Raw genomic sequence first — 22,124 nt, forward strand, 5'->3', positions numbered from 1 at the left:
ACCCCATGAGATCTAAGGAACTAATTTTATAGAAGAGACACAGATCTCAACAGGTCAAATCAATTAAAACTAAGTCAAAACTAAGTCCAGTTTTGTCCTCGGTTTTGGAGGGATAATGGTATTTTTATTTTTTGTCCATACCGCATGGCGTGTGGGAGCTCAGTTCCCTGACCAGGGATTGAACCAGTGTTCCCTGCAGTGGAAGCACAGAGTCTTAATCACTGAACAGCCACGGAAGTCCCAGTGGTATTTTTTGTTGTTTGTAGTAGATTTATTCTCCTATTTAAGATTTGCAGACCAAAAAAATAAATAAATAAAAAAAAATAAAAGATTTGCAGACAGTAAATTTTTTTTCCCTGGGTTAAATAACAAACACATATATATATATACGTGTGTATACATATATATATATGATATTTGGATTGTAAATTAGGGAAAACTAACCATAATTTTGTAGGTACTCAAAAAGAGATCAGAAATATACTTATCCAAAATAGATAAATCTTTGGTGGTGTTACATTACCACCCTGGATTATCAACCTGACTTCTCAATGTTCTAGAAACCCAAAGTTAAGATTGTTTTACTTTCTGGTAACTAACCAGGTGCTGACTTGACAATGTTGGCACAGGGCAATGAGACATAGGCCCACATGATGCTAGTGAGTACACTGTATGGATAAAATAATGATGATAATATTTCCAGTGGCTGTTTCCTGAATTGCCAGCCTATGTTTAGAAAGGTGATTATATTTTGAGGAACGCTGATGTAACAGCATGAGGGCTGATGTCTGTTGTTCAATGAGTATAGGGCTCTTCCGACATCATTATGATTTTCAAACATTTGTTAGAACTTAGAGCACTAGGCCCACTTGACTGCATATCATTTGCAAGGAGGGAGATCTCAGTGTCAAGTATGGATCAGGAACTCTGAATCAAGACCAAAAGGTGCAAAAGAATTGAAGCAAAAATCAATCAGTAGATGAGGCCTGGACACAGGGTATCGGTCACAATGAAGCAACACTGAACCCATTAAGCTCCATGGTTTGCATGCTTTGCACTCTTTTTAGGTGATCACTGATCAATTAGAAAGGCCCAAGGGAAACAGAGGTGAGTTGGAAGGCTGCCCCCAGCTCTCTAAGCGTTTGCATTTGGCCAAGAGCATAAGGCCAGAGGCATAAATTAAAAGCAAATTCAAAAAGTCCAAGTAGACTGTGATAGTCTCAAAGATATGAGACTTCAGAGCTACAAACTTATTATATTTGTCATGAAGCAGTAAATACTTTGAAATTGAAAATACATCCACTTTTTAAGGGAAGACTCTGTCAGATCAGAGCAAAGGCTAACCAGGTCCAAGTGTGACACAGTTATGTTTGTCAAGAGCAGATTATGAAGAACAGTAGTTTCTTTAGTCATGACACTTTAAGCAGCCAAAGTAAACATTTTCAAAGTGGTTTCATAACAAACTGATGGTGCTATATGTTTTTTAATTTCTTCCTAACATGAAGTGGTCAAAAGCAGAATTACAGAACCACTTGTTTGTGTGTGAGCTAAAATAATTTTAGCATCATGCTATAAGAATGATTCCTTCTACAGAGTCTATAAATGGAATAAAAGGACCATTGAAGATGCCTTCCATGTTATGGGAGGATGGAAAATTTCTCGGATGTTCTCATGTCATTTTGATAAGAGAAAGCTATATTTCCTTATTATTGCTACTGCTCTGGACTTAACAAGAAACTTTTTTCTTTCTTGAGATACTTATTAATCTGCAGACTTCTACCCAAGAACAACCCTACTCTGAGAGTCACCCTTCTGGAACATTGAGATAAGCGTCCACTTGAATCTCCAAGTCCGTTAAGAAGAAAAATGGGTACTTAGGAACCCAAGAATTATTTGTAAATAAATCAAGACCATTCGCTGCTCTGATGCTGTTTTCTTGTTGTGCAATCACTGCTACAGCTGGTCAGTGTACACATTTGACCATGCATGTGTCATCATCTTGGGATACAAGTAACAAAAGTCATGTGGCAATTTGTCATGTACATTTTTCTCTCAACAAAAATAGGAAAAAAGTCATCCACAGTACCACAGAATTCCAGCATTCTGGGTCTCTATCACTTCCAATAATTCTTTATCAAGTGGCCAACTAGAAAATTTCTGGAATGTTGTATAAAGCAACTATGTCTATCTGTGAGGTGAGGGATGTGTGGAGATGTTAGAATTTGACTGTGAGCATATTTGATTTTCTGAAGCATATATGAAGGAACTGCTATCCATGCACATCTATTTACAGTCAATCCTTGATCGCAGTAGGCTGTTAAAAGGTTTGATTGACATTGGCCTGGTCCCTGATTGGGTAAATACCTTTAAGTTGAGTTTTATTATACTTTGGGTTTTATTCAAAGTCACTATAAAAAACTAACCATATAAAGTTCCTTACAGTATTATCAACAATATAGTGTTGTTTTCCATTCAGTAGCCTTGATTGGAAACATGAGTGAGAAAAATTTTTCTTTGAATTCAGTGCTAGGAAAAGCTTTGCTTCCACTGAGGAACTATCAGTCCCTTTTGAAAAATGGTGATTATGTAACTGGCTGGGGCACTTGGCTACCAAGAAGCTCACTAGTTTACTCACTTGTTACTCAGTGGCATGTTTACCCTTACCTGTGTGCTTTTCCTTGGATTCTATTTTATACTTATAAATATTTATTTAAAAATTTTACTGCGCCTGTCTTTGTGAGTTGTTCAAATCCCTCGTTCAGTGAAGTGGTGGTATAAGTAAATATAAATTAATACCAAATTTTTAAAAAGAGATCAAGTTTGGGAATAAAATAAATGACTCCATGGAATTCCCATGGAATTACTTCCTCCCTACTCAAATCAATGGTACTAGAGTTTCCCTCTTGGGAATTAAGGCTGGAATCCTTTTTCCATTTCTGATTGAATGTGACTTTGGGAAAATTAGCTGGAAGCTCTGACCCCAGGGAGACGTCAATGTTAATAAAATTCTAAGGTATTTGCTAACTCATCATTTTCACCATAATCACAGCATGTTAGAATTTTATGTACTAAAGTTTTCCTTTTTAGATAAACTAGAGAACAAATAGTTTGAAAGCATCTCTTGAGCATTTTGCTTTTTTCCCCCATTAATGCATGAGAAATTTGATCATTTATTTTATCTCTAAGTGAAATTAGTAGGGAGGGAATATGAGCCATTCCTGATGGCAAAACTTGAGGTGGTGAAAAATTTTAAGTTTTAGAATGGGTACTATTATTTACATGGTTCAAAATTCAAAAAATACAAAATTATGTCTAGTTCAGTTTATCTTCAAACCCTGCCTTCCAGTTGTCTAGCTCCCTTCCCAAGAAGCAACCAATCTTATCAGTTTCTGGTCTATCTTTTCAGAGACATATTATGCTTCTACAAACAAACAACTGTATACAATTTCCCCTTTTTAATAGAAAATAACATACTATTACATAATTGTTTTGCATTTAAAAATTTGTGCACATAATGTATCTTGGAGATCATTTCATGAAAGTTCAAAGAGCCTTCTCATTCTTTTTTTTTAAGCCTTCATAGGATGTCATTTTCTGGCTATATCATAATTTACCAGTCTTTTATTAATGAATGTACTTTAAAAAATCTTTTGTTATTAAAAATGCTGAAATGGACAAGCTTATATACACCTGCCATTTCTCATGTGTGTTGTAAGATAAATTCTTATAGGTAGACTTACTGGCTCAAAGGATATGTGCCTTTAATTTTGTAAGGTACTGTGAATTGCCCTTGACAGAGATCTTTCTAATTTACATTCATAATCTGCATTGTGACTACTTGTTTCTCCATACTTCTGTCAACACACAGTGGTTATTAAACTTTCTAATCTTTGTTAATCTGAGCAGTGAAAAAATGGTTTCTCAGTATAGTTTTAATTTGCAGTTTTCTAATGGAGAAAAAAAATGCTAACTTTTTTTTTTTTTTAGGACAAAGGACCACAAAGTTATGTGGGGTTATTATCACCCTTAGTATTGTTCCTGGAGTCTGTAGCAGGTCAACATTAGAGTTCAGAGATCAAGAACATGGCAACATGCCCAGAACTGAGATGGAAAAAAGTCAGCAGGCCCCATTTCAAGCATATTTGCCTTGACAGCGTCCCAGATGATGTCCCTAGAAGGTAACTTCTGTTTTTATGTGGATGCAATTAGAAGCTAAGTTTCAGATTCCCCAATGGCCCCAAAAGCTGATTCTAAGTACTTAGGAGAAGGTTTTGTTTTGTTTTTTCCCTTCAATCTATACCATGGAAAAATGAAGTAAAACAGGTTCTATATTTATAGATATAACTAAGCCACACAATAGAACTGTGGGGGGTTGGACCAAGTCACCTGGGTCACATGAGGGTTATAAAGATTAAATGGTATGTTTAACACCGCAGTTATTCTGCTTAGGGAGGAGGCATGTTGCTAATTAGCATATTTGCCTGGTGACTTGCAGAAACAATGTCAGTGCTTTGTTTTATTTTGGTGTGTTTTTTGGTGCTTTTGCATAAGAGAACCATTCAAAGGTGTTTAATGTTGTACCTCCTTAAAAATAATCACAAAGGACTGTCATCATGTAATGGAATTAAAAGATTAGGAGTTAGGTTAGCTGGGTTTGTGCTTGCCCCTCACTAGCTGCGTGACCTTGAGCAAATCGCTTCACCTTTCTGAGCTTCCATTTCCTCACTTGAAAAATGGAGGTAATAATCTGACCTATATACCACTGGATCTTGCTGAAGAACTAATGGAACACTGTGCACATGAAAAGGCTTTATAACAGTAAATGGCACTACATCTGTTAGTTGATCTGATATTGATAGTATAGAAAACTTTGTCAATTACAGTATCCTCAGCTTAACTCTCAGAAAAAAACTTACTTCTCTTAAAAATCTTTTGGTAAATCCAAACCAGGTAATTAAACATTTAAAAAAAATTTCGACTCAAGTTGCCCGACATTTAATGGTTCAATAATGTTACATCCCTCGTAGGTGGACTAGCCCCTTTGGAAAAGCTTGGTATTAAAAATATGCCGATAGATGAAAATATTTTATGGGCCTAATAGACAGCTATGGTTGAAATTTGTTCAGTTTAGCAAAAAGGACGTCATTTGTGTTTAGAGAAAAGTGGGTCGGGCTTCGTTTCTGCCCCTGTTGTTCTAGGCTCCTTTCCACTTTTCTTTTTTTTTTCGCGGTGCGCGGGCCTCTCACTGTTGTGGCCTCTCCCGTTGCGGAGCACAGGCTCCGGACGCGCAGGCTCAGCGGCCATGGCTCACGGGCCCAGCCGCTCCGCGGCATGTGAGATCTTCCCGGACCAGGGCACGAACCCGGTGTCCCCTGCATCGGCAGGCGGACTCTCAACCACTGCGCCACCAGGGAAGCCCTCCTTTCCACTTTTTATTCGAAGATCTAACAGCTGGAGCTCATGGCTTTAACCTTTAATAGGTGTTTGCTGGTAAACCTCTTAAAAGCACGAAGATAGTACAGAGCGGGAGTCAGACACTCTGAAGAGACAATCACTGCTGGTTCCTTGCAAACCTCCACCCAGATAATTCTGCCACCTTCCCACTCCCTATCCCCACCCTGTCCTCCCCTCGCGGCCCTGCCCCATGGCGAGCGGGAAGCCAGGGAGCTGGCATGGAAAACACAGGTGGCAAGAGGGGGAGTAGGAGGCAAGATCCACTCGGCAGCAGGCCAGGTTTGGGGCCCCAGCTCCGGGCACGGCTGAGCCCCGGTCGCCCGCGGGGACCTGCGTGGTTTCGGACCTGTGAGGTCTCGGGCCTCTGTGGTCTCCGACCTGCGCTTCTACCAGGTGCGCAGGCAGCAGCCCGGGGCGCCGCGTCGCGCGTGGCAACAGGTGCATCGCGTCCAGGAACAGACGCCGCAGGCGTGGGGCGGGTCGGCACTTAGCCCGGGAGCGCGCGCGGCTCCGGGATTGGGACCCGGGAGCGCGAGAGGAGGGAGGGAGCTGGCGGGCGGGCCAGGCCCGCCTACCTGCGGAGCGGAGCCCAGCCGAGCGGAGCGGAGCGCGGCGGGAGCCTCCAGGGCCGGTGTCTCGAGGTACAGCCCCACGCGTCTTTCAAGTTTCTTGGGGCGCAGCGCCCTTGGCTGCCGCCTGGCCTTTGTCTCCAGTTGCGAGGCGCAGGCTGGGGCCGCCTGGAAGGGGCGGCGGCGGGCGAGGGGGGCAGAGGGGGCCGAGTTTTGCCATTTACAAGTTTCCCGAGCTCCCAGCCCTGGCTCCACCCCCGGCGGCCGGAGAGGCGGGGAGGCTGGGGCGCCCCGGACTCCGGGTTCCCGACTGGCAGTTGCAGCGGCTGGTGGGGGCGGGAGTTGGCGACAAGTCGTGGGTCCCCAGGTGCAGGCGCTGCCCGCTGGGCACTGGTGGCACCCGGGCCTCCCGGGTGGGCCTGGCGCGACTCCGCCGAGGGTCCAAAGGGCGCCCGGGCTCGGAGTGCTGGTCTCCCGGCTCCTCGGGGGCTCGGGGTTGGCTCGGGGTTGGCTCGAGGCGCTGCGGGTAAGTGCGGAGTTGCGTCGATTGCCCAGCCGGTGCGCAGTGGGGAATCTCGGGAGAGTGTGGAGAGCGGACGCCCTGAACGCGACCGTCACAGGGTGCCGGACTGGCTCCGAGGGAGGGGGCGGGTATTCTGGGACCTTGGGTGCCAAAGTTGGGGGAAAGATGGGGAGGCTGTGGAGGGCTGGTCTCACGGCGGGGAGGGGGGGGGGAGCAGCGCAGCTCGTGCGGAAGGGACGGATGCGGATTACGTAGCTGTCACCTTGAAAGTGACCGAAGGCGTTTACTTTAGAGTTAGTTACGCAGACTGACAAGCCCGCAGCCGGAAGCCGCCCACCAGACACTTGACCCGCCTGGGCCCGTCCGGACCCCCCTGGGCCTGGCACTCAGTCTTCCTGCTGGGCGGTTCGCTTGGGCCCATTCTCAGCATAAGCAATCAGGGCTGAAAAGATGGCATTAATGAGGTTGCTGCAGTTCCCAAGGTCCTCTCGCCTGTGTCTTATTACTTCCTGCGGTTCACATGTGCTTTTGTAGCTCTTTAGAAAAATGCACTCTTAACTAAGGTCACCTGATTGACTACAGTAATTAGTGGACTTAGGTGTTTACCTACCTTAAATAAATCTCTGTCCTTTTTTTTTTTTGTCAGACATAAACTCTTTTCTACTAATTTATTGATTCTGACTTGGACTAATTTATTTTGGAGTAAGAATGAAGAGATTAATTCTTCATTTAGCCTGCAAAAGTTTCACATGCCCCATTAACTACTATTTGTTTCAAGTAGTCAGTGTACTAAGAAATCCAGTGTGTTTTGTTTTCTTTGTTTGAATAAAGTCTTAGGCGAAACGGGAGATGAAAGCATTTGTGTTTTGCCAGGTGATAGGAATTCAATCATCTTCACATTAAACCTTGAGCCCTTGCGCTGGAGGGTGAGCCTGGAGGGAAAGAGGCAGACCATCTAGGAGGCAGGGGAATTTTAAAAAATGAGAGTAGCTCCTTCCTGGGAACCTATGACCTCCTTAGGGAGTTTAGGTACACTTAGAAAACAGTGTGTGGTTAACCCTGAAAGGAATTGCATAGTTGGAATTGCAGTTCTGTAGGCAAACCTATTTTTCAGGGATAATTAGGGCAGGAAATGATGGGCAATTTAAATTGAACCAATGATGTCCTGTTTGTATAATGCTTTACAATGTATAAAGTGCTTCTATTGATTTTTTTTTTCTCCCCTCAAGTACAAATTTCCCTAAGGAAAGTTAGGCTCTAGAGCACAGGCTCAGTAGTTGTGGCGCACAGGCTTAGTTGCTCCGCGGCCTGTGGGATCATCCTGGATCAGGGCTCGAACCCGTGTCCCCTACATTGGCAGGTGGATTCTTAACCACTACACCACCAGGGAAGTCCCACAGTATTTTCTTTATACTTGCTAACCTATAGCAGATTTACTTATTACAGTATATAGTTTATATAAAACTATAACTGTAGTTAATAGTGTTGCATGATGTTTTCTTTTCTGCTTAACATATCATGAGAAACTTCCCATGTCATTATAGTTCTACATAATATTAGTGGATACATAATACTACACTGTATAGATGTAACAATTTATTTAACCATTTCCTTATAGCTGAACTTTTCATTTATTTCCAATTACTATTATTAAATATATACTGATGCAACAAATATCCTTTATAAAACTTTATATATCTCCTGTATTTCCTTAGGATGGAGTCCTGTGGAATACAGTTGATGGCTCAAAGATCTATTGATACAGAGTGACCACTGCTTCCAAAAAAAAAATGTTTTACCAAAGTTTGTTCCCACCAGTTCCCATTCTATGAGAGTACTTGTGTTACTGTATTTTTGTTAATATGGAGACTCATCCTGCAAAGGAAAAATAATTATTGCCAGCCTTATAGGTGAACAGTGCTATCTCAATATTTAAATTTCATTTTTTTGATTCCAAATGATGTTGAATATAAAAAATCTCTAGTTATTTTCCATTTTTATTCCCTTTTAATTGAATGTAGTGCCCAGTTTTTCTCCTGGAGATACTAGTATTTTTCTAGTAATTCATAAGAGCCTTTGATAGTAAACTTTTGCCTTTCGTCGTGCAGATATTCGCCCCCCTCCAATTTTGTCTTTGTCTTATAAAGACAAACACTTAGCACATGTTTATAGTAGTTTTGACTTATAGAAGTTCTGTACTTTAATGTAGCCAAATCTGTTGACTTTCTCAAAAACAAAAATTTTAACTCTTCTGAATCATAGCCCAAGAATGATGTATGACAGTGGCACAAGATAACTTTTACAAGAATTCTCCAGAATTCTGAATTGGAGTTTTTTCAAATCCATTAGGAGAATCTCCATGTCTTGGAGTAGAGACTGTTGCAAAACAGATTGCTCTGTTGATGAGAGATAGTTGTGCATGGTATGTAACATTAGGAACAACATTCTTTGAAATCTGAGAAGAAAGTTTTAAATCCCAGGGAATGAGCTTTCAGATCTGTTCTGTGATTATGTAAACTGGACTCACAATCCATTTATCTTCAGTAGTTCATTTATAGTATTATCTTGTCACAATTCTTCTTTTTCTATTCATTATTGTGGTTTCATACTGAATTGTTTTTTTAAAAATGTTAACACTTTTTAAAATTTTTATTTTATTTTTTGTCTGTGTTGGGTCTTTGTTGCTGTGTGCGGGCTTTCTCTAGTTGCGGCTAGCCAGGGCTGCTCTTGGTTGATGTGTGTGGGCTTCTCATTGTGGGGGCTTTTCTTGGGGCAGCATGGGTTCTAGGCGCGCCAGCTTCAGTAGTTGCAGCATGCGGGCTCAGTAGTTGTGGCTCACAGGCTCTAGAGCGCAGGCTCAGTAGTTGTGGCACACGGGCTTAGTTGCTCTGCAGCATGTGGGATCTTCCCGGACGAGGGCTCAAACCCGTGTCCCCTGCATTGGCAGGCGGATTCTTTTTTTTCTTTTTTTCCACACACACACACACACTGTATTTTATTTTTACAAGAGATAAATAAACTGACACCAAGCATTGCAAATGGATGACCACAATAAAAGCAACAATGATTGCAATTACCAAACACGAAACACACTCATATACTATGTCATAATGTTGACATTCAGTCCAGCAGTCCTCCACTGTAACAGCTCCTTTACTTTGCAGTGAAAATTGATTTGTATATTTTTTGCCTCTGAGTCCTTGTGGGATTTTCTTTTTTTATTCAAACAGAAAGTAACAAAAATTATAATCCTCCTCATCAGTTCACTCAGTCCCATGTAATTTTTTTTTTCATCTTGATATTTTGTTAGCACTTTTATGAATTCATCAGTTTTCCATTAGAGTTCTGAAAATGTTTATTCATTCAGCAGTATAGTCAGTTATCAGAAACCTGTACTTGTCAGAGTCTTTTCCATGAATTCCTTGAAGCTGAAACCCTTTTATAGGAACATTTTTGCAAAAGCATCAGAGTACACCCAGAACTGTCTGTAAATGACAAAAGACTTAAAAATGACCAGGGTTAAAGTTTTGATGAAAGTTCATAATAATGCAATTGACAAGGAAATTTAGTTATTTCTGAGATATACATTTTAAAGTAATAACTAGAATTATGACTTATAACATTATACCAGACATATAAGATTTTTAGAAATTTCATGTTATGTCTGAAGCATTTATATTAACATATTTCCATACAAATAACCCAAAGAAAGTTTTGTATTAGTTGTTTTTTTTGTTTGTTTTTTTATATTGCAGGTTCTTATTAGTCATCAATTTTATACACATCAGTGTATACATGTCAATCCCAATTGCCCAATTCAGTACACCACCATCCCCACCCCACCACGGTTTTCCCCCCTTAGTGTGCATACGTTTGTTCTCTACATCTGTGGCTCAACTTCTGCCCTGCAAACCAGTTCAGTTCATCTGTACCATTTTTCTAGTAGTAACCACTGCTCCAGCAGGGAAGCCCCATACTGAATTGTTGATATGAGTCTTTTTTTTTCTTTTTTTTTTTCTTGTGAATTATGACTATTTATTTCACATGCCCCCCCTTTGAACAACCACAACATAGACATTCAAGAAAAAGAAGAAAACAGTCTTCAGCTGATTCAAACCAGTGATACCAAAAGACTCACTATCTATTTATACACAGGATAACTATATTCTTAAGTAACCAGAGTTACTCCTACACCTTTCGTTTTCTTTTCCTTACCCATCCTCATCTCTATTTTTTTGAACATCTTTATTGCAGTATAATTGCTTTACAATGGTGTGTTAGTTTCTGCTGTATAACAAAGTGAATCAACTATATGTATACAAACATCCCCATATTTCCTCCCTCTTGCATCTCCCTCCCACCCTCCCTATCCCACCCCTCTAAGTGGTCACAAAGCACCGAGCTGATCTCCCTGTGCTAGTGGCTGCTTCCCACTAGCTATTTATTTTACATTTGATAGTCTATATATGTCCATGCCACTCTCTTCGTCCCAGCTTACCCTTCCCCCTACCCGTGTCCTCAAGTCCATTCTCTAAGTCTGCGTCTTTATTCCTGTCCTGCCCCTAGGGTTTTCAGAACCTTTTTTTTTTTTTTAGATTCCATATATTTGTGTTAGCATACGGTATTTGCTTTTCTCTTTCTGACTTACTTCACTCTGTATGACAGACTCTAGGTCCATCCACCTCACTACAGATAACTCAATTTAATTTCTTTTTATGGCTGAGTAATATTACATTGTATATATGTGCCACATCTTCTTTATCCATTCATCTGTTGATGGACACTTAGGTTGCTTCCATGTCCTGGCTATTGTAAATAGAGCTGCAATGAGCATTGTGGTACATGACGCTTTTTGAATTATGGTTTTCTCAGGGTATATGCCCAGTAGTGGGATTGCTGGGTCGTACGGTGGTTCTTTTTTTTTTTTTTTAATAAATTTGTTTGTTTTATTTATTTATTTTTGGCTGTGTTGGGTCTTTGTTGCTGTGCACAGGCTTTCTCTAGTTGCGGCGAGCGGGGGCCACTCTTGTTTTCAGTGCGCAGGCTTCTTGTTGTGGTGGCTTCTTTTGTCGCAGAGCACGGGCTCCAGGTGCATGGGCCTCAGTAGTTGTAGCTTGCAGGCTCTAGAGCGCAGGCTCAGTAGTTGTGGCTCACGAGCTTAGTTGCTTCGCAGCATGTGGAATCCTCCCAGACCAGGGCTCGAACCCGTGTCCCCTGTGTTGGCAGGCAGGTTCTTAACCACTGCGCCACCAGGGAAGCCCCGTATGGTAGTTCTTTTTTTTTTTAAGTTTTATTTTATTTATTTTTTTATACAGCAGGTTCTTATTAGTTACCCATTTTATACATATTATTGTATACATGTCAATCCCAATCTCTCAATTCATCCCACCCCCCCACTTTCCCCTCTTGGTGTCCATACATTTGTTCTCTACATCTGTGTCTCTATTTCTGCCCTGCAAACTGGTTCATCTGTACCATTTTTCTAGGTTCCACATGTATGCGTTAATATACGTTATTTGTTTTTCTCTTTCTGACTTACTTCATTCTGTATGATAGTCTCTAGATCCATCCATGTCTCTACAAATGACCCAATTTCGTTCCTTTTTATGGTTGAGTAGTATTCCATTGTATATATGTGCCACATCTTCTTTATCCATTCATGTGTCAATGGGCATTTAGGTTGCTTCCATGACCTGGCTATTGTAAATAGTGCTGCAATGAACATTGAGGTGCATGTGTCTTTTTGAATGATGGTTTTCTCTGGGTATATGCCCAGCAGTGGGATTGCTGGGTCATATGGTAATTCTATTTTTAGTTTTTTAAGGAACCAGTATGAGTCTTTTCTTGATGTCTGATAAGATGTATATGTAATTTAAAATGTTTTCCAAATTAATTTTTAACACTACTCATAAACTATTGATTTGAAGGGGAAAAAAAAAGCGTTCCAGATTTCTCAAACTTGGGTTATCTTTCCATACATGGAAGCTTAAATATACCCTGAGGATGTCTAAAGACCTCACTAAGAGTGCCCTCTCCGTAGGAGCCTGAGTTCCTGCCTTTCCCTCCCCATCTTTTTGAGCCTAACAATAAGCCATAGGCCCATATATGAGCTGTGAGGATGAGGTTGGTATGTGGTGTGTGTTTGGAGGTACTTAGAAATGGGCCCAGACTCTCTGGAGGTAGGTGAACCTAGGAGGAAGTGACCATCAGCACTTAGCTGGCAGCAGTGGCTTGTGGCCGCCGCAGGAGATAAAGAGTGACCAAGAATGAGTGATCCTGACCTGCAGGAAAAGAAGGATTAAATGGTTTGGTATGACATTAGCCAGCCTGAAATGTGGTACAGAAAAGCATGCTTTGATCAGGATTCTCCACACTTGGCTTGGGACAGTCCAATGTAACTAGGAACTGAGTTTGCCAACTTCTAACAATTTACTTCTAAACAAGTTTTATAAAAGATTGCCCTAATGGTAGTTTCCTTTTTTTTTTTTTTTGGCCGCATCAGGCAGCATTCGAGATCTTAGTTCCTCGACCAGGGATCAAATCCGTGCCCCCTGCAGTGGAAGCGGGAGACCTAACCACTGGACTGCTAGGGAAGTCCCTGGTAGTTTCCTTTTTAAAATGACCTCAGTATTCTTTGAAATCAGCAGTTATTACTCTTCTGTGTGGGTGGTTATTCATGATATTAATGCATGACTTTTTCTTGTTCACTTGGCTCCAGATGAAAAAGACGTTTCCATTTTGGGGATGACGGATTTGGGGACTAATCTTTACTGTGTAGATAGATACAATAAAACTTCATTTTCATATACCATAAGTAGCTTTGCAATTTGTGATTGCCCTGATGTCTAACTTTTACACAATCAAGGAAGAAATGGTTTGCTCCACAAATTTAGAGTGTAAACAAGGTTGAACCTAGCGATATTTTACTTAGGTAAATAGCTTTCGAGCATTTTAGAAGTACACATTTGCATACAAGTCTGATTCCCAAACAACTTTGTTTGTTCATTAAAGCTAGTAGGTTTTCCTTAGCCTTGTGTTTAAGTCCCGTACTGAAGAGAAGTAAAAATGTATTTACTTAAAGATAAACTGTATTTAGGTCTTGCGAGTAGGCCCAGATCTAAATTAATAAATGTTTTTGTGTACACATTACTTACATGAGTAAAAGAAAAACCACACATCCTACCTGTAGTCTAACCTAAAACTTTTATTTCATTTTGAAGTTGTAAAACTACAGATAGTTTTAAAGGCAGTTAAAGTTTCTTTTAAGGAAAGGTTTACCTCTTTAGTAGGGTTGAATAGATTCTTCTTGAGCAGTGAAGGAAGATGAAGAGTGGGCCATAAGTTCCTCAAGCTAGCTGGAAAGGGCAGAGTGGTCGCGAGGAAATTTCTTCCAGGTATTGTCATTTCGTTTGAAATTGTACTGATTTCACGTTTCAGTAAGAGCTGTGCTGAGCTGAAGGGCAGGCCTGGCCAGCCCCCTACTGTGTGCGCACAGCAAAAGGAAGAGCCGAGACTAGGAAGAAAACAGCCAGGAACGAATCAGTCTTCTAGGTAAGGTGCCATGGAGAGAGGGTTTTAAAGCCATTAAATTACCTTATCATTCTTTTAATTCGTGCCTTGTCAATTTATATTTAAGTTCAATGCAAAGAAAAGAAAATCAGTGTTTAGTTTGAGGGCGAATCATTCATAATCACCCTGATCTTCTGCAGTTAACCAAAACATTTCAGGACATTTTGTGTCCTCAGTTGGCACTGAGGAAGGAGCCCCTCTGGGAGAGAGTCACACTTATCAAGAGTAGGAAGGAGAGGTGAAAAAATATATTCTTGTGTGAATAAACATATAGCATGACTAACGTTTATGGCAGTGTTCACGTTTGACTGTTGGCTGTTAACTCATCTTCTATGCTTTTTCTGCATTAGGAACTTGGCAATATTTAACTCTGGCATTATTTACATACACCACAATTCTGAAGGAAAAGTCAATATTTCTTCATCTTATTTCAGATAAGCAGGTCATCTAATGTGTCCAGTGTTCAGTGACAAATGAGAAATTCCCTTTTATATTTATCTTGTGGATGGTCTTGATGGCTGGTAACAATTAATGATATCCAGTTGAAACTGCATCTTTTAAAAACATAGTTCCCTTGGCTAGCTTCATGGAACAAACATAGAAGGCAGTATAGATATAAGCAGTCTAAGATATGACATCCACCCATGGACTCACCCCCTTTTCCCAAACTCTGTGTCAAGTTGATCGAGTTGTATTTACCAGAAGAGCTACCAGTTAAACCTCCTTGTGCTATAAAAAGTCTTTTTTCTTGTACAGTAAACTGCTACACTATAGTCATCTTATTCCTGGGCAGATTATAGTGTTGAACCATGTTTGCACACTTCTACTAACCTAAGAGTCTATAATTCAAATGAGGATTTCAGATGTCTTGGTGGTGAGAGAGTAAGAAAGATGGGAGAAATGGGTTACAGAGGGTACATTTTTTTATTAACCAAGAAAAATGCGCTTGTTTTGTTGGTCTTCAATCTAGACCCCATTTTTTTTTTTTTTGCTGTACGCGGGCATCTCACTGTTGTGGCCTCTCCCGTCGCGGAGCACAGGCTCCGGACGCGCAGGCTCAGCGGCCATGGCTCACGGGCACAGCCGCTTCGCGGCACGTGGGATCCTCGCGGACCAGGGCACGAACCCGTGTCCCCTGCATCGGCAGGCGGACTCTCAATCACTGCGCCACCAGGGAAGCCCGAGGATTATGTTTTTATGTTAAGTGATGAATAAAAGGCATGAGTAACAGTCCTTGCTGTTGGAATCTTAAGTTTGATTTTCATCTGCCTCAAACCATGATTTGAGCACTTTCTACGGGACAAAGACTGTGCAGGGTAGATATGGGGGAAAAAAAGGAAAACTGCTCCAGTTCTCAGAGGAGTCAGCCAGAAGAGCCTCCGCCATTGGGAAAAGGGCAGTTTGGGACAGTTAGTGTGTCCAGGTTACTAGACATATCCTCTTGAGTCGTTACCATTGTGTCATACATTGGAAATTCTGCTTACTACATTGACCAAATTTTGGTAGACATAAAGTTTTTTTTGACAGTTTTGGTTATCTAAAGACTTCTGATCCTTAATCACTCTTATTCTTTTCCTTCTCACCAAGAGATACTTAGCACTACAGTCTGTGGTTTCACTTACTTTCTCTGGATAAGCTTTTTAGTGACTTTTTCCCATATCTTTTTATTACTTCTTATGAGCTTCTTGAGGATAGGGTTTAGACCTTACGATGCTGGGTAAGATTGTACTTTGAATAATTATTTGTACCAGATGTAGCCTGGAATAAATCATCTAGAGCTCTGAGCTCTGATGGCATGGAAGTTTGAAATTCTTTCTTCAGTTAGTCACAGCTACTAGAGGTCTTTTAAGCCTGCGATATTAATTTCCTCACTGCTTTTCTCGACTTTTCTCCTTGTCCTCTCTTGGTGCCTCTCCCCTCCATCCACCGTGATACACTCAGCAAGCAGCTCAGCCTGTCACTTCATGTCCCTCTGGAAGACTGTACCATTAGGAGTTAGGGTCCCATAGAGCTGGAAGGCATGAGGCTCCCATTCCTTTGCAGTTATAATTCTGTTTTATTATGAGGTGCCATTCTCAGAACATCTGGCAAACCCACGTGCAAATGTACAGAATTAACTCCACTTGTGATCATTTAATTCCGCTCTCCATTTAGGCAGACAGTCACATGTTGACAGTTTCTCGTGAATAGAGACTTGGGCTGTTTCTTGTCTGGGGAAATATGTATTTACATTTTAAAGAGGGATTTAGATGAAATTTTCAGTCTGGGATTGTTTCTCTTAATACCTTTAATAAGATTTGTTTCAGAGTAGTTTTGCGTTTCTGTAGAACTTTTTGATGATTCACTAGAATTGCTGGTTATTGAATTTGATGTAGTTCTCAAGTATTGAATTTTGTGTTTAACGCTTAAAAAGTTCTGATGTGGCTTTACGGAAATATTAAATGACAACTATGCAGAGTGATTTACTAATTCATTTTAATGCCAGTATAAGAAGAATGGGTCCAGCCAATGAAAAGGGAATGGAGATGGGAAAAATCCTGCATTTCTCTTTTTATGAAAAATACTTTAAGTGATTTTATATTGCAGATGTGACCATTTTTTCTCTTAGTTGTGACTATTATGTTAGAAAATGTTGGGTTACATCTTGTTACGCTGAACATTTAAAATTTATAACTGTATAGGTACATAATCAAATAAAAATTGTTTTCTACTTATATGGTGTATGTGGAAGCCTCCAGGGCTGGTTATTGTTTTTTTGTCTCTGCTTGCTCTTGTTTTTATTAAAATTGGAATAATAAAACAAATAGAGGTATTTCAACCTTGAGCTAGATTTTGCTCACCCTGATGTCCATTATGAAACCTTGGGGGCATACTGTGTTATAGAACTGGAAAAAATGTTACTGATATCCAGAACATTTGGCACAAGGATGTACTAGAGAGCGCACAGACTTTGAAGTTAGACCAAATAAGGTTCGTGTCTGAGCTCTTCAATGTTAGCTTCGAGGCTTTGGATAAGTTAATTCAATGCCTTTATGCCCAGCTGCCTCTTCAGGACAGTGGGGATAATACCTGTCTCCTGGAGTTATTCTACCACAGTGCCCAATATATGAAAGGTATAAATGCTAATAATTTTCCTTTGTTTCTTGTTTTAAACCTCTTCTTATTCATGGATAGGAAGTTTCATTAATTTTCTCCACTCAGTTTTGGGGGTGTTGCTTGGATCCTCTGGTGCTCTCTGTAGGGAATTAAATTCCAGGAACAGGAGCCTGATAACTTTCCTCTTCCTTAAAAAGAATTGGTTTATACCAGTACCAGTTGAGATTATTCATTATTTATTCTTCAACTCCACCTTTGTTACCTCTTGGTTTTCTTGGAAGTTTGTGTTTAGTGGAGTTGCTGATTTTTGTTTTTATATTTGAGCTGTATTTTTTTTTAATTAAAGCAGATACTTTCATCTTTGCTAAAATCTGTAAATTATGTTGCCAGTTTGCTGTCAGCACATTCTAAAAGCTCTCAGAATTGAATCATCACTTTGAACCAGTAAAGCGCTTATGGATTTTAAAGTACTGCCATCCTCTGTTCTAATTTTTAACCTGTAACTTAGTCCAACAACATTCATATTTAAGAGTTTTGGTTTTAAAATGTTACCATTAATATATATAATTATCGAGGTAATGCTGAATTTTCATCTTTTGGACAAAGTGAAATAAAACAACACCATATGTTTTTGGAAAGTAACTTGTAAGTACGACATTAAGGATGTTTTCATTCAATTATCACATCAACCCTATGAGGTAAACAGGGCAGGTTGTGAGAGCTCTGTTTTATACATGAGGAAATTGAGAAGCAGAACTCTTTGGATAAGTGTTTTGTATTATGATGAGTAAGTTATGGAACCAGGACTAGGACCGAGATCTTCCCTCCTGGTCCATTCCCCACTCCAAATATGATACTGTTACTTGACTAATTCTAATGTCATAAGAAGTAATAAATCACTGTTGCTAGGATTTTCTTCACATTGCTGCTGCAGTGGGATCAAAGGCACATGGTAGTTTGGAAATGTAAAATTTCAGATGACATAGCTTAGAATTATGGTTTGTTGTTTTTCCATTTTCTAGCCCCAGAACGTAAAACAGAATGTTAAATCTTGTAAGCCATTATGATTAGTAGCAGAAATGGAAAATAGACAGTTACAGATCATTACAACCGTATATTACATTTCTATAAGAATTTATAGTTTTCAGACTGCTTTTTCAAAAAGAACCTAATTAGATTCCTTTGAACGATCATCTGAATCATTTGATTATACAACAATACATTGTAAAGTATACCCATTTTACAGATAGTAATGCAGGGTCATGCATGTTGAATAGCGACTAATATTTTTCTGAAACATTTTTTTTTTTCCTATGGAAGCTTTGAATCCTATTTCCTTATTTTAAGCTACATAGACGCAGGTAATTCTTGGGCAGATGGAGTTAATCCCAGGTAGAAATTTAACTAGGAGGTGAGGCCTGTTGTTAACCAGAACTGGGAAGAGAATGTCCCATAAAACCACCGTTACGCCTTGGGTATCAACCATGGTTTCTAGCCCTAAAGGTCAACAGTTCTTATTACCAAAGTGACTTCTAAGGAATGTCTGCTGTTAGGACTTGGAAAGGAGGCCCCTTCAGGGAGGTTGGCTCTTCCTTGGGCTGCCCCTGTGAGTTACATATGTACATACATTGACCTTCTGTTTAGGCACTCATATTGGCCAGTGGAAAGCCCAACACAGATAATCATTCTCAAGTAAAGGCTACAGGAAGTCGATGTTTAATGAAGGTTGCGAGATAAAATGTGAGGTGTTGACTTGTGTAACTGCACCCACACATAATGACACACACACGCACACACAGTGACATTTTTCAATTGGTCTTGGAGTGATTCAAATGGAAAATTATTTCCTTTTCGCCAAGTGGATTTTGAAGGGATATGGCAAGTGTCTGAAAGAGTCTAAACATGTCCCTGTTCATGATCATTTAACACTTTCAGGAAAAGATTTTATTTTAGCTTTGAACTCTACCCTGTGCAACTGGTCTGTCCTTATTTCCCTCAAACAGCCTGGGCTATTTTTTGGGTAATTTCTTTAAGTAGCTGTACATAATTCAGAAATGAAAAGGATGCACAGTTTTTACATCAAATCATTTCTTTAGCCCAGTTGTACAAAGCTTGACAGTGGCCTTTGATAGGCACTATGTGTAAATGGTGGTTAGGTTTTAGTGATTTTACTTTCATAGAGACAGTCCCTTCTGTGTTGGCTCAGTACTATCCTGAAACTTTGGCTTATTGTTTTAACTCATTCTTTTTACTGATTTTCATGCAAAGGCTTACTTTTTGATGGGATTCTGAAAATTATCTACACCATGATGTAATATCCCCAAAAGTAAGAATTTAATTTTGTTTGCCTCCCTTATCAGGAATACTTAGAAGAGTGCTTTATATTTAGTTGACCCAAAAAATGTTGAAGAAATGCTGACTTAGACCGAGAGAGAATATTTTAGATTCTTGGGGGTCTGTTGGTTTGGTTATAGGCACCTGGTACCTGGTCCTGCTGACCTGCTTTTCAAGGCGACTGTTTAGGTCTGAAGCTGTAGTGCCCTATAGGGTCATGGCCAGAGACTTACTCCTCTAGGAGGGTCAAGGTGAATATGTTACGGTAAAATGTAAAAATCTCCATAAGTAGAGCAGGTTTGATGTCCATAAGATCAAAGGTGGTAGTGGGCGTAGTCAGCCTTCAAGGTTTCAGTTGAGTAGGAAGGGTGAGTTGGAATGTAGATTATAGAACAAGAACCAGGAAAAACATCTCTCCCTGCACCCTCACAGAAAGGCATTTTATTTTAAATATAGCAGTGAGTACATGTCAATCCCAAACTCCCAATCTATCCCTCCCTCCACCCTTCCCCCCCCCGTAACCATAAGTTCATTCTCTAAGTCTGAATCTGTTTCTGTTTTGTAAAGTCATTTGTATCACTTTTTTTTTTTTTAGATTCCACATATGAGTGATATCATATATTTGTCTTTCTCTGTCCGACTGACTTCACTTAGTATGATGATCTCCAGGTCCATCCATGTTGCTGCAAATGACATTATTTCATGGCTGAATAGTATTCCATTGTATACTATATCTTCTTTATCCATTCATCTGTCAATGGACGTTTAGGTTGCTTCCATATCTTGGCTATTGTAAACAGTGCTGCAATGAACATTGGGGTGCATGTATCCTTTGAAACCATGTTTTTCTCTTTTTCTGGATATATGCCAAGAGTGGGATTGCTGGATCATATGGTAGCTCTATTTTTAGATTTTTAAGGAACCTCCGTACTGTTCTCCATAGTGACTGTATCAGTTTACATTCCCACCAACAGTGTAGGAGGGTTCCCTTTTCTCCACACCCTCTCCAGCATTCGTAGATTTTTTGATGATGGCCATTCTGACTGGTGTGAGGTAATATCTCATTATAGTTTTGATTTGCATTTCTCTAATGATTAGTGATGTTGAGCATCTTTTCACGTGCCTCTTTGCCATCTGTATGTCTTCTTTGGAGAAATGTCTCTTTAGGTCTTCTGCCCATTTTTTGATTGGGTTGTTTGCTTTTTTGATATTGAGCTGCATGAGATGTTTGTAAATTTTGGAGACTAATCCCTTGTCGGTCTCATTGTTTGCTAATATTTTCTTCCAATCTGTGGGTTGTCTTTTCATTTTGTTTATGGTTTCCTTTGCTCTGCAAAAGCTTTTGAGTTTAATTAGGCCCCATTTGCTTATTTTTGTTTTTATTTCCATTACTCTAGGAAGTGGATCAAAAAAGGTCTTGCTGCAGTTTGTATCAGAGAGTGTTCTGCCTATGTTTTCCTTTAAGAGTTTTATAGTATCCGGTCTTACATTTAGGTCTTTAATCCATTTTGAGTTTATTTTTGTGTATGGTGTTAAAGAATGTTCTAATTTCATTTTTTTTTTCTTTTTACATGTAGCTGCATAAGTAGAGCAGGTTTGATGTCCATGAGATCAGGCAAAAATGGTAGTGGGCATAGTCGGCATTCAGGTTTTCAGTTGAGTAGGAAGGATTAGTTGGAAAGTGGATAGTAGAACAAGAACCAGGAAAAATATCTTTATGTTCCAACCTGAATTAATGGATGTGTTCTGGAATACACAGTGCTGTTTATTAGCCATGTGATCTGTGAAAAAAAATTTTTTTTAATTGAAGTAAAATTAAGTAACCTGAAATATGCTTAGCTTAAGCACACAATTATGAGTTTGGACAAATATGCACCTGTGTAGCCAACACAGTAATCGAGGTATAGAACGTGTCCATCACTCCCAGAAAGTTCTTTCAACCATGCGAGCAAGTTGCTGGGCTTTGGTCATCAGTAAAGTGAGGATTATGATAACGCTTGCTTTACAAGGTTGTTGCCATTATAACAGTAGCAGCTAACAATTGTGTGTGAGTCAGAACGTTTCCAAAAATTTCATGTAACTCTTAATCCTATGGGATGGAATGTTACTGTTATTTCAGTTTTTACAGATGAGGAAAATGAGGCCAAGATTATTTTTGGCTTGATCAAGGTGGGTAACCCAGTTACCGAGTAAATGTGGGAACTCTCCATGAGTAATGCCTGCCCTCCGTGTCTAGGCAGCTGTGGGTCTGTAGCTGTATAGAGCTACCAAATGTTAGTTGATTTTATTTCTGTGAAAAGGCGAGTTCGGAAAGAGATCAAGAGTACACATTTGAACTGAGTTTAATATCCATTGCTATTTATTAACTGTTTCTTGGGCAAGGTACTAAATGTCTGGAAACATCAGGTTTAACGTCCAGAAGGGGTGGAGGGATGGGAAGGAGGTGACTGTCATGGGACCTGTGTGTCCCACTGGGCTGTCAGCTGAGAGGGTGACTGTGAGAACACTCGGAGGACTTTCAAGTGCTACACGCTCCTGCCGTTGTCCTTATCCGTGGAAGAGGTAGCTGCCTGCTCCCC

The 22,124-nt window shown here is 40.1% G+C and overlaps 1 protein-coding gene across 1 annotated transcript in view; it reads left to right on the forward strand.

Annotated features, from left to right (window-relative positions):
* Positions 1–5,972: 5,972 nt before the first annotated feature.
* MTUS1 (microtubule associated scaffold protein 1) overlaps positions 5,973–22,124 on the forward strand; it is a 158,831-nt gene continuing 142,679 nt past the window's right edge. The window contains exon 1 of the mRNA XM_082680499.1: positions 5,973–6,095. The gene's annotated coding sequence lies outside the window, so the exon portion shown is untranslated. The remainder of the gene's footprint in view (positions 6,096–22,124) is intronic.

This window comes from Grampus griseus (assembly GCF_964374135.1).
Source record: "Grampus griseus genome assembly, chromosome: 21".
NCBI lineage: Eukaryota > Metazoa > Chordata > Mammalia > Artiodactyla > Delphinidae > Grampus > Grampus griseus.